Source organism: Camelus bactrianus, chromosome 3, assembly GCF_048773025.1.
Source record: "Camelus bactrianus isolate YW-2024 breed Bactrian camel chromosome 3, ASM4877302v1, whole genome shotgun sequence".
In the NCBI taxonomy this organism is placed as follows: domain Eukaryota; kingdom Metazoa; phylum Chordata; class Mammalia; order Artiodactyla; family Camelidae; genus Camelus; species Camelus bactrianus.
In genome coordinates this window covers 158,318,460-158,333,207 of record NC_133541.1, presented here as the reverse complement: position 1 = coordinate 158,333,207, position 14,748 = coordinate 158,318,460, and the positions used below count along the sequence as shown (strand labels likewise).

Below are 14,748 nucleotides of genomic sequence, written 5' to 3'. Positions count from 1 at the left end.
CAATGTGTGTCACGTCCCTCTGTTTAACTCTTATGCTAAGCAAGCGATCTATTTGTAGATTATGGTTATAAACAGATGAGGTATGAAAATACATACAAGGACACACATCAACTCTAAGATGTTCATTATCTCCACTATTTTGTTTCTATTTATTTTATTTCTATTAAAAAAAAATTAAGAACCTATGCAGTCAATATAGCAAAATGTTACTGGGCTTTAAATACAGAATATAGAGGTTTTAAGTGTGTCATTACTCATCCTTATTTGTATGTTCACAAGACAAACTGAATTGAAAGTCTCTCTCCCCTCCCCCTACTCACTACTGGCTCTCACCTGAGCTTCCAAACCACACATATAACAGCCTTTCACTTTACCCACAGCTGTACTCATCAGTTATCCCCCAGAAATCCCTCTACAGCTTTCCCTCCTCAGAGCACAAATGGACCATCATTTACCTCATTAATCCACCCAGAAACCTGTTCCTTCCTCCATCCTACCTTCACAGACAGCATTCATCCTTTCCTTTTTACCATCTAAACATGCCTTCAATCTGTTCGCTTTTACACACTGACCGTCCAACCGGTCAAGTGGAAGCCACCAACACTGCGCACATGGACTCACGAGTCTCCCAAGTGGCCCCAAAGCCACTCTCCCCTACTTGAGACAAATGGGATTCTGTCACTCCCACGCTTTTAGGACTGATTTCAAACCCACTGTTCTTAGAAGAAAGTCAAGTTCTTCACCTGATGAAGGTCTTTGCCATCAAATTGTCAGCTCAGGGAGGGCAGGACACGCCCTCTCCCCTAGGACCCGCCCTCTGGCAGAGCATCAGCATGGGAGGACCTGCTGAGCTACACCAGCCTGTATTCTAAACCTGGTCTTGAGTTCTTAGCAAACTGCTTCACTTATCCATACAAATCCAAGGTAGATTAGAAAGATTTTAGATGTTGAGCTAGACTATTGATTTGGGGATTTTGCACTAGCAACCTGCAAGTACATGTTCTAATGATTCTGTCTTCTTAAAACCACACCCAGATTTAAGTAGTATTTGTGGAATGTCTTCGGAGTAAAAGGGACTGTACTTATACAGACTATGTTTTATACCATGAACAACGCTGACAGGGTCACAAAAGGAACCGCCTCACAAGTGACAGAAGACAGGTGAGAGGCATATAGCAACAGGTCACAAAGATGGTAAGAGCAAAGTTGTTTCTCCAACCCCCCAAAAAATTTTTGAAAGAACCGAAAACTCTGAATTTTGAAAGTAAAATACTATCATATAAAGAAATAAAATAATCCTCTTCATCAGGGATTCAAGATCTGACTCCAGAATTTTTAGCATGCCATATTGAATCCAAGCACAGAAAAATCAGATGGACTAGTGGTGATTAAGTTCCAGGAAAACTGCAGTAATTCCTCCACTTGTAAAAGGACATAAACTCACCTGTCGAAGATGAAAGAAAACCGCATTCTGGAGAAATTCGGAAGCTCCCAGGCTCCGCTTCTGGATGGCAAGGACATGGACAGCTTCGAAGCATGCTTCTAACTCAGTCACCAGCATTCTTACACTGCAGGGGGAAACGGAGGCCCTCAGTCAAGAGCAGAGGTGTTCCTGTCGTGTCTCGCAGGCCGTGCCTCGGGGACTCATTGCCCTGCAGCAGCCCGGCCCCAGGCGAGGACCAGCAGCATGGCCCACCCAACCAGGAGGTGCACTGTGCTTGAGAAAGCCCATCCCCGATGGGGGCAAGAGTGGCTGGTGGGTTTGAGTGAACATATAAATGCCCATAGAAATATGCCTGCATTCATTCAAGTGGTACAAAGAACAGTAGCAGGCTATTTAACAAAATTTCAACTGTCAGTGGAAATTTACCATTCCTTTCCACTTGTCCCCTGCACTCTGTGACAGGCTTAGGCTCTCTCACACCGGCAGCTCTGATGCAATAGTTGTGAAGTCGTTTTACTTTGCTGCAAGTGTCCTCGCTTCCCGTGTGGCTGTGACTGTCGTCTCTTAACACAGTCAGATGTCTTCCTGGATCTCTCCGTGCGTTCCTTGCTCCTGCTCCTCAGATCCTAAGATAAAGGGCAAGTGAAGACACATGACCAGAAAAGGCACTGTGGACTTGAACGAAGTCCTCAGTGATCCCCTAGGTGAGTGCTGCCCACCCCTTACCTTCGATTCTCAAGGTTCTGCCCAGGGTGACATCCAGACAGGAGAGCGTCCTGGGCCAATTAAAAGCTGTGTGACTTGGGCCCTGGGACAGGTGCAGGAGCTGGTTCCAGAGCCGTGCCCTTCCCCACCTCTGCTCCCCTCTCTCCCAAGGACCCACTGCCAAGCCCCCAGGTTCCCTGATATTCTGTCCTTCTCTTCTAATCTAATCCAAGCCCTTTTCCTCTTCCTTTATTCCCTAATTATCACCAGCTGTAGTGGTTTTTCAGTCACAGTATCTGAAAAAATTTCCGGCAGCTGAAAAAGAGGTCTCCAGATGTCAATGCCCATATGCTGGTTCCTGAAGAGAGCCCCTGGTTATGGGGTCCCTCACCAACACCCACGGGGCATCAGACATGTTGCAGAGTCGACCACCCCAACAAGAGTTTGCTGTGACCCCAATGCCCGCACAGCATCCATGCTTTCATAAATGTATTTGGCCCACTTATCCGTTACTAAGAAGCAAAAGTAAAAAAATTGCTCATGTTTCTTACTAAAATTATTTATGTGGTGGAAAAAGAAATTATAATAGAAAAGAATAAATTTGACTGCATGTTAGATCTGTTCCTTTGTCTTTAAACCTTTGCTGTTTTCTAGGCTCAGACTTGGTAGCGCTGTACCTTTTGTAAGAGAAAGTTGCCTTTAGCCTGAAATATCCAGGAAAGCCTATTCTCCGGGCTCAGAGCTTTCACGATGTTAACTCTTCTGCACTTATGTTGAGATGGCAAGTTGCAAAGTAGAAAATCAACTTTGGTTTTTTTTGGAGGTTTTAGAGTGGCACCATGATTTGACCCACGTGGACAGCTGCAAGAACAAAGAATTCCAAGGAGAAACAATTCGTACCGCAAGAAGTTTGCAACAACCAACCACATCCCCGCCCCTTTTTAGTATAAAAGCGGACTGATTTCTGACTTGGGGGAGACGGTTCTCCAGTATGTCATTCAGCCATTTTCTGGGTCTGCCAGCTTTTCAAATAAAGTCACTATTCCTTGCTCCAACACCTCAATCTCCCGATTTATTGGCCTGTCATACAGCAAGCAGTACGAGTTTCGACTTGGTAACAAGATGACTGCATTGGAGGTAGTATGTCTCCACTCTTTCCTCGTTTCCAATATGTAACATGCACATCATTTATGATCTAGTGCAAATAATTCATCAAAGACAACCACAAAAAGAAACTACACTCACCTAGCTATCAACACTGAAGTCAAAACCTATCAATTTTATATGCAGTTTAACAACACAACTAAAAAACCTAACATAGGGAATTGATTCCACAGATATAAAATTATTTCTACTCCTTCAAAACCTTTTTTTCTTTTCTATTTTATTTTGTTTTGCATGTTGAAAAGAAAATAAAAGACAAATCATTTTATTTCACGTATTTTGTTATAGCTACATAATTTAAATAATACAAAGATATTTAAATTGCAATAAAAAATTGTTCATATATTGTACAAAGATATATACACAATCAATGTGGATAAGGAAAGGAATGTACATTTACTAAAAATCCACTGCACATCCAATATTTTACAAGCATATCCTGGAATATATGCTCTATGATCCAGGGGTCCCCCACCTGCATTCCCACTGCTGAGTCCCTCAGTAATCTTCTACCAAGGCACCAGCATAGAACCACGCGATCAGTATTTTAGGTATAAATGAGGGAATTAGCTCATTCAATTCTAAAACAAAAACCCTAAAATAAATACTGAACTTATTTACAGATAAAGAAAATTGGACACAAACAATACAGTTTCTTCCCCAAGTTCACAAAGCTAATAACTGGTAAAGGCAAGATTTGAACTCATCTGTCTGATTCTAAAAACTAAGGTGGAAATCCCTTTCGACTGGGGAGGGTCCAGCAGCACAGCCTATCACCCTATCTTTGTTCAGATCTAGCCTTAGACAGCCTGAGACAGCACCCCATTCCTATGGAACTTGAGGGCAAATGATAACAACAAGGATTTTATATCCAGTAGTTTCTTAGGTATCATTTATATAAACTGTCAGCAGGACAGCAGAAAAACTCTGGGAAATATGAGTGGGTCCAGGGCTTTTTGCTGATTAGAAACTCAGTCTTTCAGGACAGAGTGACCTTCCCATGAGACGCCACATGGACCTTAACTAAAGGCAGCTGAGCAGTGAAAACTAGCAAGACCCTGGAACTCAAGCAAGAAGGATCCCTGCCATCTCCTGCCCTGTTGCCTCTTCATCCACGTGGACACGAAGACAGAAGACCCGGGTTCTTGTCCAAGTTACACCATCATGGATTCTCACCCATAAAAATTTACGACTCTATGCTGTCCTAAGTCCTTTCCAACTCAAATATGTTGACACCAATATCTCAGCAGAATGTCTATGTCTCCACATCCTCTCTTCTATAAGAATAGTTCTATGGCCACAAAGCAGAAATCCAATTAAAAACACCATGCACTAAGCAAGGTGAAAGTCTGCGTAAGAGACTTTGCTCTCACGCTCAGTGAATGAAAACTCAGAAAAATTGGTCCTTCTCCCTCAGCAATTTGTAGGTATGCTGATTGTGTGTGTGGGTGGGTGTGCGTGTGTGTGTGTAAATCAAATACAATGACGTCTGGGATCTGTACAGATTTTTTTTAATTTACTGTCATTTCATGAGGATGAGACACCCTTTAAAGTAATTTGAATCTAGTGTTCTGAGAGAGCCTCAGGATCTTTTGGTTGAGGAGGGGAAAGGAAAGGAGGAAAGAAGTAAATGAAGCAAAGGAGTAAGAATACTGCAGGGGAAAGGCAAGACATTAATTTTGTTCCTACTTGCATCACAAACAAATTACGGACTGGCTTTGCCCCGATGTCCTGTCGAGCACTGAGTTGCAGATGAAGAGGTGACAGCCCATTTCTCACTGAGCTTGTGACTGTACGTGGCATCTTATAGAAACAAATCATTTATCCTGATCAAACACTCTAGCAGCAGGCCGTAATTCTCATATTTTGAGAGATAAGAAAATAGGAGTTCAAAGATGGTAGATAACTTGTCAAAAGTCAGAGGACCAGTAAATAAGAGAGGATGAATTCAAACTCAGATCTGAATGCAGAGTCTTATCTTCCCACTCCCAGGACTGGAAAATCCTTAACACACAGACTCCCCAGCTCCCCTGCAGTGTTCCTGGCACCAAGCATTTCCCATGGCGATGGACTCCAGTTCTCACAGACACAGCGCTCTGTGCAGCCAATGACCTTGATCAGACCTTGATCATCTACCTGCCACGCCTACCAGGCTTCACCATACAGGTAGGAGAGCTGGCTTTCAAGTGCATACAAAGCCACCCCTGGTCTAACCTGGGCTCTTCTGGGGCTTCTCCAGCCTAAAGGCAGCCATGAAAGTGCTCACAGTTTGTACATGAGCCACACTACCTCTCTCCATCTGTCTCAACACCTATACTTCTTAGCTATGACCATTTTGATAATATTGGAAACAAATTTTTAAAAACACAAAAGAAAGGATCCTGGAACAATTACTTAATACTTACAATTTTAAATGATTTGTTACAAAGTGAGTATTTACAAACCGAATCTGCCTTCCTAGGTGTCAGTTTAAACAGTTAAAAAATATAATAGCAAAAAATTCTCACTTAAAAAATTAACAAAAACATCAACAATAATCTGGAAAAAACTCAAAATTAATGCCCATGTTGTACATGGAGAAAACTACAGGACTGTACTGAGGGGTAAATAAGAGGTGTGAATGTAGAGACATCAACATATTGCATGGAGGAAAACAGTTTTTTAAATATGGATGTTCTCCTAAAAATAAATCAAAACTTAATAAAATTCCCATGAATACTCTTATCAGACTTTTTTTTTAACTTGAACAAAATATTTTAGAATTCTTCAGGAATAATAAAGTCATAATAATAGCCAAGAAAGTTTGGGATGGAAGAAAAGAACAAAAAAAAAATCGCACTGTCAGATAATAATTAATTTTTACAATATGTAAAATATAGCGTTGGAGTAAGGAAGTAAGATTGACAGAAATAAAGCATGAGCTCAAAAAGAGACTCTAGTCTACATAAGTATTTTATACATGTGGGATTTCAAATCGAAGAGCAAAGTATGAATTCGATAATTGTCCTGGGACAGAGAATCACCTGGAAAGAACAAATTCTATTCCTGTCATAATGACCACAAAAAAAATTACAGATAGTGATGTAAATATTAAAATACTAATAACAGCAAATACAAATCTTTGCTCACATTAATTCAACTTCCCCTCACTATAACAAGTACTATTATCATCTCCATCTTAGACATTAAATAAACCTACATAAGAGATTTATACCATTATAAGAAAGTATTTCTAAGAATAATAACAAAGTTAAAACCCAAAAGGAAGACATTTACTATCTTAAGAATATTTTGAGCCACAACAAAAATAAACCTACTGAACAAAATGAAACGAAAGAAATGACAAGGAAAAACTCTGTAATAGATGTTGATGAAGACAAGGGATTAATGTTCATAACATACAAAGAGCTGTCACAAAGCAAAAAGAAACTTCCTCACTTAAATTTGTGCAAAGGACAAAATGGATCATTCACTTTTCAAAAGTCAGATGGCTAATCAGTGAAAAATGCTCAATACCTCACTGGTAATCAAATGCAAACTAAAACAATGAAAAAGCACTTTTGCTCATCTTATTGGTAAATATTTTTAAAATATATTGTAGCTAGTGTCCATCTGTGGGAGAAAAAACTGTGAGCGACCTTTTTGGAGGATGACATGTCAATGGATATGTAAACTCTGAAAAACGTGTGTACACACTGATTCAACCCCACTTCTAGGAATCGTTTCGTTTAGAAAAAAAATCAGTTCAAATAGATGTACTGTTTACACTGGTGGGAAGAAAAGCTGAAGTGAAATCATATCCAGCAGTAGAGAATTGGTTACATAAGTAATTCTACATTTTTCATTCCACATTGGAGAAGGAATTTCTAGTCACTTGAAAGTAGCCTGTGATGAACGTAAATGTCACATCCAGGGACTAAATTTCCAGAAGAATTAACTAAAGGCATGCTCATACAAGATCACAGGAATATCTGTTAAAGAAAGATGCCAGTAAAACATCCTTTCTGACAGTGGAAAATGGAGAAAACTTAAGTGTCCACCATCAAGACAATGATGCGGTAAATCACGGCGAGTTGGCACTGAGGGTGCCGGCGTTTCCCCGTGGCCCAGGGCCTTGTCCACAGCACTCTCCCACCAAAGGTGTCCTTGCACAAGAGACCACACCTGCATATCAGGAGATCCCTCCAGTCTATCTGAAAGGACCGGGTGAGTCTGGAGTGGGAGGACGTCTATGATATACCCCTGAGTGAATAAAGCGAGCTGCAGAAAACATATAGCATGGCCTTATTTTTCAAAAAAGCATATATACACACATATACATAGATTTCTCATATGTATGTATGTATGTATGTATGTATGTATGTATGTATGTATGTATGGGTATATATATATGTCATAGGCATAAAGGTCATGAAATATATACACCACATTGGCAACAGCTTTTACACTCAGGAAATAAGGGGAAGGGAGTTAGGGGCCTTTCGGTACCACCACAGGTCTCTTTTCAGTATTTCAGTTAAGTACACTTGGAATTTAAAAGTTTATTTAAGCCCGAAGTAAAATGGACGATGCCTCCACAAGACATAATGCTATACTGGTCATTAAAAATCATGCCAGGGGAGATAGAATATTGTAGAAAAACATGTAATAAGCCGAATGGAAAATGGAGGTCTCCACACAGTAAACAGGCACAGAGTGCTCACTGGTTTTTATGACAGAGCTGATACTCACTGATGAAAATAACAGAAAGTAGATGTTAAAGTGTTAATTATTATTTCTGACTAGTGGGACCTGGATAGCCGTTTTTGTCCCTTTCTTCAGACTTATTGCATTAAATATACATTATTTTTCATCTGAAAAAAGCATTTTTAGATGTGTAGTACCACACATTGGAGAATAATACACGAGTACTTACAGAAACAAATAACTAGGAGACACTGCAGCAGCGCCACACAATGTAGAACGGGCGATCCTGATTAACACCGTGCAGTTACATAAGGACACACAAAGTGAGAGCACCTGCTGTAACAGGGCGCGGCCCCCTTCTATTTGTCACCTGTGTCTTCAGGGCTGAGTCAGTTCTGAGCATGGCCAGTGTCAGTGTTGGTCTCTGGATGGATGCCACTGGATGTGAGGGCACCTGCAAGCCGAGAGGAATAACAGAAATCATCCTCTGCCTTTTCTGTCTTGTTTCTTTGTTACTTTAAATGAGAGGCATAAATAAGATAAACTGTGTATCTTCCCTACTGAAATTTCAGTAATGAAACCGTTTTCAAAGGTTTTCAAAGGGTTCACAACTTATATTCTGCCTATAACCGTCTTTTCATCAAAGCTTCATATTTATTAAATGTTAATTAACTCAGTTAATTAACTCCCTGTTGAAACCTTCTACTATAGAGCATGAAATGCACTATGTGAAAGGACCACGCCTGCAGTGACTAGCTTGGCTGTCTTGACGGCAGTGCAGTCAGCCCCCAACATCCCGTGGCTCTGAGCTCCTGATGCTGCTAAGAGAGCACGCTGCCGCCTCAGATGGAGAGAAAGTGTGAAAGCATTTCCTGAAATCTACAGCACTGAGAAAACATAACGGACAAATCCCAGGCTCCTTTGAAGCTGTCATTTTCGGTTTCTGGCCAACCACAGTCAATGAGCAGAACCACCTCATTCCCGAGCAATGGCACTCACTTGGTAAGGAGTTCTGAAGAAATTTCCAGGTATAGAATGTAACCAACTATACGTAGAACTCTGACAAAAGAAACAATGCAATACCCTGATTTTGGAAGACACTCAGAATATTCTCCTAAGCCTTTGTAGCTGGAAAGGTTGGGCTTCTCATGAGCCACTTATTTATTTCACAGCCAGTGAGCATCTCCCACAAACCCTGTTAACCTGTGTCTGCTGGGAGCCTCAGGCACACTCTTGCTGTCGATCTTATAAGTCACAGGGCAGAGGTGTGTGTCTCACGGCTGCAACCCTCAAACAGGCTCGCCTCCTAGCCTCAGAGTTTGAACTTGGCCCCATTTTCTAACCTGTTTATTTGGTATCTGTTCTTCTGTAAGCTGCCTGAAATGCTTTTTGGAACAAGTCAGAAGAATGAGTGGGTAGAGAAATGGACAGATGGGCAGGTGAGAGATGGGCAGACCGAAAGAGAGACTCCAAGAAAAGGGGAACAAATAAAATTTCCTGTGCAAAACCCTCTTCTAGTCAGGGAAGGAAACCACCACGGAGAAGAGTGAAGAGGCAGGTAGGTTAGGACTGTTTCCTGGATTCCATGAAAAGTCACACCAAGAGATGAGAGGGTAGAACTATAAATAATAAAAGGAAAAAAGCACACATGCTTGAAAAATATATCTACAATATGTACTTTCTAAAGAATAGATTCAAATCAGCAGGGCCCAATACCACAATTCTTGGGTATTTACAGAAATGAGAATCCCATCTCCAAACCACAAGGCATCCCTTTGGAGCACTGCGAGTCTACACGGGACAGTCATAAAGCCATCACCGCAAAATTTATGCTATCCTGCACTTACGAGGAACGAGCAGTTGTGCACGCGTGACAGTTACAACCCACAGCACCTCTACGGGGGAGGGAAGCCTAGCGAGCCCCATCTCTGCAGGACAGAAAACCAGTCCTGGAGAGCCTAAGCCTACATACCAGTTCTCCATCTCACAGGACTGGTCACTCCAGAGCAGGACTCGAACTCGAACACACGTCTATAAGCACGATATTATCATGCTTTGTGTGATTTTTGTGTGTATAATACATTTGTTTCTGGCATGAAAGGATATTTAATAAATAATTGATTGCCTTGTCTATCTCATTAGCTCACAATCAATCATTATACTGTTGAATTGTACTCTTTTCCTCTGGAGAACAGAACGGAAAGAGCGGGGGTCAGAATGAGGTGGAGCTCCATTCTTTATCTGGTATCTCATCTCATCCAAGTCCCCAACCAGGGAGAAGGAGCCAATGTTCTCTTCATCTTTTAAAGAGAGAGCTCCACTGATGATGACTTACTCAACCCAAAAACCAAGGCTGGGGGAAGGGCACATGTAGCAACCAGAGCAGTATCAGATGTAGGAAAGTGAAAAGAGCTCACGGGAGGGCTCAGGGGGTCAGCCTGATTTAATTTCAATCGATAAAAGATACCACACTGTAAAAACACTAGCATGCAATAGATTTGTTCTTTCTTGACAAGTTTCCACAGCCCACATGTAACATTATCGTGAACCAGTGAAAGGAAGCGTCTACAGATAGGGAAAATCAATGCCACAGGCAGGCTGAAACACAGGCTGGAGTTTAGGAAGAGAAAGGGCATAGTTAAGAATTGGGGAAAGGCTGGAGGAAAAAATCACAAGGACTCTCAAGCATCATCCTACAATCTTATAATCATTCATTCAAGAGAGAGTTACTGAGGTCCTATTTTGTGCAAGATTGTACACAAGGCAAAGCAAGAGCACAGCGACCATGTTGGCAGCAACGTGAGGGGCTAAAATACACTTCTGATCCCGGTACCTTGCACACTTGTCCTCAGTATAAAGGCAAAGAAAAAAAGTAAAATAATATTCTGTAAACTCAAAGCATTGCTGAAAAAAATTAAAGAAGTCCTAAATACCTGGACAGACACTCCACGTACATTCCTGGATCAGAAGACAGTGCTCTTGGAATGGCAGTGCTCCCCAGAATGATCCGTATATTCTACGTGGTCTCGATCACAATCCCAGCGGGCTCCTCTGCAAAAACTGTTTAGCTGCTGTTATAATTCATATGGGAATTCGAGGGTCTCAGTAACCAAAACGATCTTGAAAAAGAAGAACAACATGAGAGGACTTGTAATTCTCAATTTGAAATTTTACAACTGTATCTCTAGGTGAGATTAGAGGCCATTTTTAAGTTATTACTGTGTTTATCCTTATTTTCTAAATTCTCTAGAATGAATATAATTGTTATAATAAGGAAAATAAAAAGTAAGGTATCTTTTAAAACATGCACACCGATTCATTCATTGGAAAAAATGTATTTTAACTATAAATTGGTAAACAAATATCTAGTGAAAAAGGACTAATTAAAAACAAGAGTGCATTTACATTTTTAAGAAATTGAAAACTGAAAAGCACAAACACATCAAGTTTCCAGGGAGACAAATACAACATATTAACACTTATTTTCAAAAATTCTAATTGAACAATGAAAACTCAAGAAATGGAAAATCGCGATTGACAGCCAAATGCAAACACATGGAGAGCAAAGGCCTAGAAATCACAGTTCCTTTAACTCTGCTACTAACTCAGTAGGGGAGGAAATTCCTCACTGAGGAGACAGTGGAATCCCATGCATAAGACAGGATACACAGTAGAAACTGCGCTAGAATCGGGGGTGACTTTCTTAGAAGAATTCTAAAGTTAGAACATTGCTGAAAAACTATAAATACACTGACAGACAGATTAAAACACACAGTCATATATATTATATAGAAACATATGAAGTCTGCTCCCATGTTACATAGAAATACAAACATATTTGTTCATTTATGGGCACTGATTACTTTTTCCCAGGTAGAATATTTCAACTAAAACAAATAATCAATAATACACCCCTCTTGTCAAAACTAGTTGATAAGTTACTCTGCTATGTAATCATAATATGCCTAAGATAGATCTAAAATAAGTGAAAAAGATCTTTGTATGGTTTCTTGAACTCTTCTCAACATTCCAAACTTAATTTTAAAATAGATCTGAGCAGTATTTCTATATTATCTTTTCCCTCGTGAAATGACCAATACAGTCTGTTGTCAAATTTCTGTCCTTACAATGATTCACGAACACCGTATCCTCACAAAACTGCTGGACAGCAAGTCACTATCCAGACACTGTGACCAAACAAACGAAACACAAGGAAGACAGTGACCCTATTCTGGATGGCTTACCGTCTGCGTCAACACCGGGGTTTTTATTTGATTGGTTTGATTGGGTAGCAAAATAAAATCAATCAATTATTTTCCTCTCTGAGCATTCTGTAAGTCATGACTCTTTTCAGTGTCATGAGCAGGAAAGACTTAAGCATGACTTGATTAGGTCAAATAGCAACAATCATCACCGGAGAGTGAGTAACAAAGAAGTTAACTGATAGCAATTCTTCTGCCTACATGAGACCTAAAATAAACCTACACTGATATCCGAAAGGAAAATGAGGAGATGAGGTTCCCAATGAGAAAACAAACAAACAAGAAACCAAAAAAGGAAAGACTTTTTCATTAACTATTCCAGGCAGTAGTGGAGCATGGTGGTGAAGAGCACAGATGCTTGGGGACAATCATGAGGCTCTGAACTCCCACAGCACTGGGTAGCTTTGACACTCATAAGTCAGTGAAATTTTCTGCATCTCAGCCTCCTATCCATAGACTGGGTATAACAACAGCACCCGTCTCCTAGAACGGTCCTAAAAATTAAGATATTTTATATGTAAATTTTAAATAAAATACCTCAGATTTTAAATATTGCCCCAAAAGCACAAGGAAAAAAGAAAACAGAGATAAATTTGAGTTCATCAAATTTAAAACTTCGCTTCAAAGGACACCATCCAGAAAGTGAAAAAAACAACACTCAGGAGAAAATATTTTCAAATAATTTATCTGATTAGGAATTTGTATCTCCAAATAAAAAAGAGCTCCTACAATTCAACAAAAAAGACAACTAAATTAAAAAATGAATAAAGGATCCGAAATGGTATTTTTCAAGGAAAATATACAAATGGCCAATAAGCACAATGAAACGATGTTCAAAATCATTAGCTGTAAGGGAAATCATGTCAAAACTACTAGGAGAAACCGCTTCACACTCACTACATTAGGTTATAATTAAAAAAAGAATAACAAGAACTAATGAGGACACACAGGAATCAGAGATAGCAGCCCTTGCTGGTGAGATGTAACGCTGCGTGGCTACTTTGGAAAACAGCCTGGCAGGACCTCAGAGAGTTGAACAGTTGGTTTCTGAATGACCCAGCAATTCTGCTCTGTGGGCACACACGTAAGAGAACTGAAAACAAATGTCCACATAAAAACTACAGGAATGTTCACGGTGTCATTATTCATCACAGCCAAAAAGAAGAAACAACCAAAATGCCTATCACCTGATGAATGCGTAAACAGAGGGGCCCAGCCATACAGTGGAATATTATTCAGTAATAGCAAAGCATGGAGTACTGACCCAGGCAACAATGTGGACAAACATTGATAACGTTACTCAGTGTGAAAGGAGTTAGTCAAAATAGACGGTTCCATTTACATGAATTGACTCGATTTACATGAAATGTCCAGCACAGGCAAATCCACAGAGGGAGAAGAGTGGCTCCCTGGGGCTGGGGGAGGATGGGGAAGATGGGAATGAGTGCTTATGCATATGGGGTTTCCTGTTAGGAGGATGAAAATATTCTAAGATTGACTGGGATGCACAATTCTTGGCATAGAGTAAAAACCGGTGTAAATATTAATGGGTGAATTGTATTAAAACTGTTAAGAACAAAAGCACCTCGGGCCAGTACCTTCCCATAGTAGATGCAAATTGCTAACTTTTATTACAGGAAGAAGAAACTGCTCTCAGCATGAAAGCAGGAGATCAGCAAATGTGAGTTAACCGAAATTGGACAAGAGCAGTTCACTTGAAACAGTTGCTGAGTGTATATGAAATATTCAGAATGAAGAAAATCAGTTTGACATCAAGATGAAGCATTCTGCTTCAAATGCCGATCAAGGATTCGGCAAGCCCACCTGCTAGAAATAACCAGAGAAGAAACCTGGTTCTTAAACCAAGCACCACATCCAACAAGGAAATGGTGGTGAGGAAAGCAGTCAGACAAAAAAACTGGAACAGTTTGCTACAAATAATTTCTCCACTGAAATTTCAAAAATAAAATGAAAGTGATGCAATGCTGCGCTGCCCTCACGTGAATGGGCTTCCTCCGGTGCTCGACAGTTTTGTAACCCCGAATGAGAGACTCAGGAGAATCAGCATGGCTCCTGGGAGTCCCCAGGTGACTGCCCACCAGCACGCTGACCACCATCACATCTGCCAGGGTTGAATTGCAGAGAAGAGACCAACTTCTGAAAGGCACAGGAAATGTTGGCAAGGGAAAAAATGGCTGCAGTCAGTCCTGGGACAGAGGCCCTGACAGCAGAGGCCAGAAGGCTGCAGGTGAACTGGAGTGGCACTGGGGAAGGAAGGGACCACAAGGGAGCAGATCTCAATTCTCTTCTCTCTCTCCCTTGGGTAGGAGAGTTAAAGCCTGCATCATTCTCACCTGGAACTGTGGGTTATGGCTGGCAGAAGTCGTACCGACACGGAATGATTATTCAAGACTCTGTGGGAAAAGTCCAGAAAAAGAGAAGGAGTAGGGAGCCAACTCCACGAGCCTCTCAAATTCTCCTATATTT

The 14,748-nt window shown here is 40.7% G+C and overlaps 1 protein-coding gene across 50 annotated transcripts in view; it reads right to left on the bottom strand.

Moving 5' to 3' along the window:
- LOC141577207 (trafficking protein particle complex subunit 9-like) overlaps positions 1-14,748 on the bottom strand; it is a 180,826-nt gene that overhangs the window by 26,392 nt on the left and 139,686 nt on the right. For 48 of the 50 annotated variants that reach the window (XR_012506017.1, XR_012505982.1, XR_012506001.1 and 45 more), the window contains 5 exons: positions 10,933-11,118; positions 8,229-8,453; positions 2,827-3,010; positions 1,871-2,070; positions 1,445-1,568 (listed from right to left, as the gene is read on the bottom strand). The gene's annotated coding sequence lies outside the window, so the exon portion shown is untranslated. The remainder of the gene's footprint in view (positions 1-1,444; positions 1,569-1,870; positions 2,071-2,826; positions 3,011-8,228; positions 8,454-10,932; positions 11,119-14,748) is intronic. The other 2 variants (XR_012506015.1, XR_012506016.1) reach the window with 2 other exon arrangements.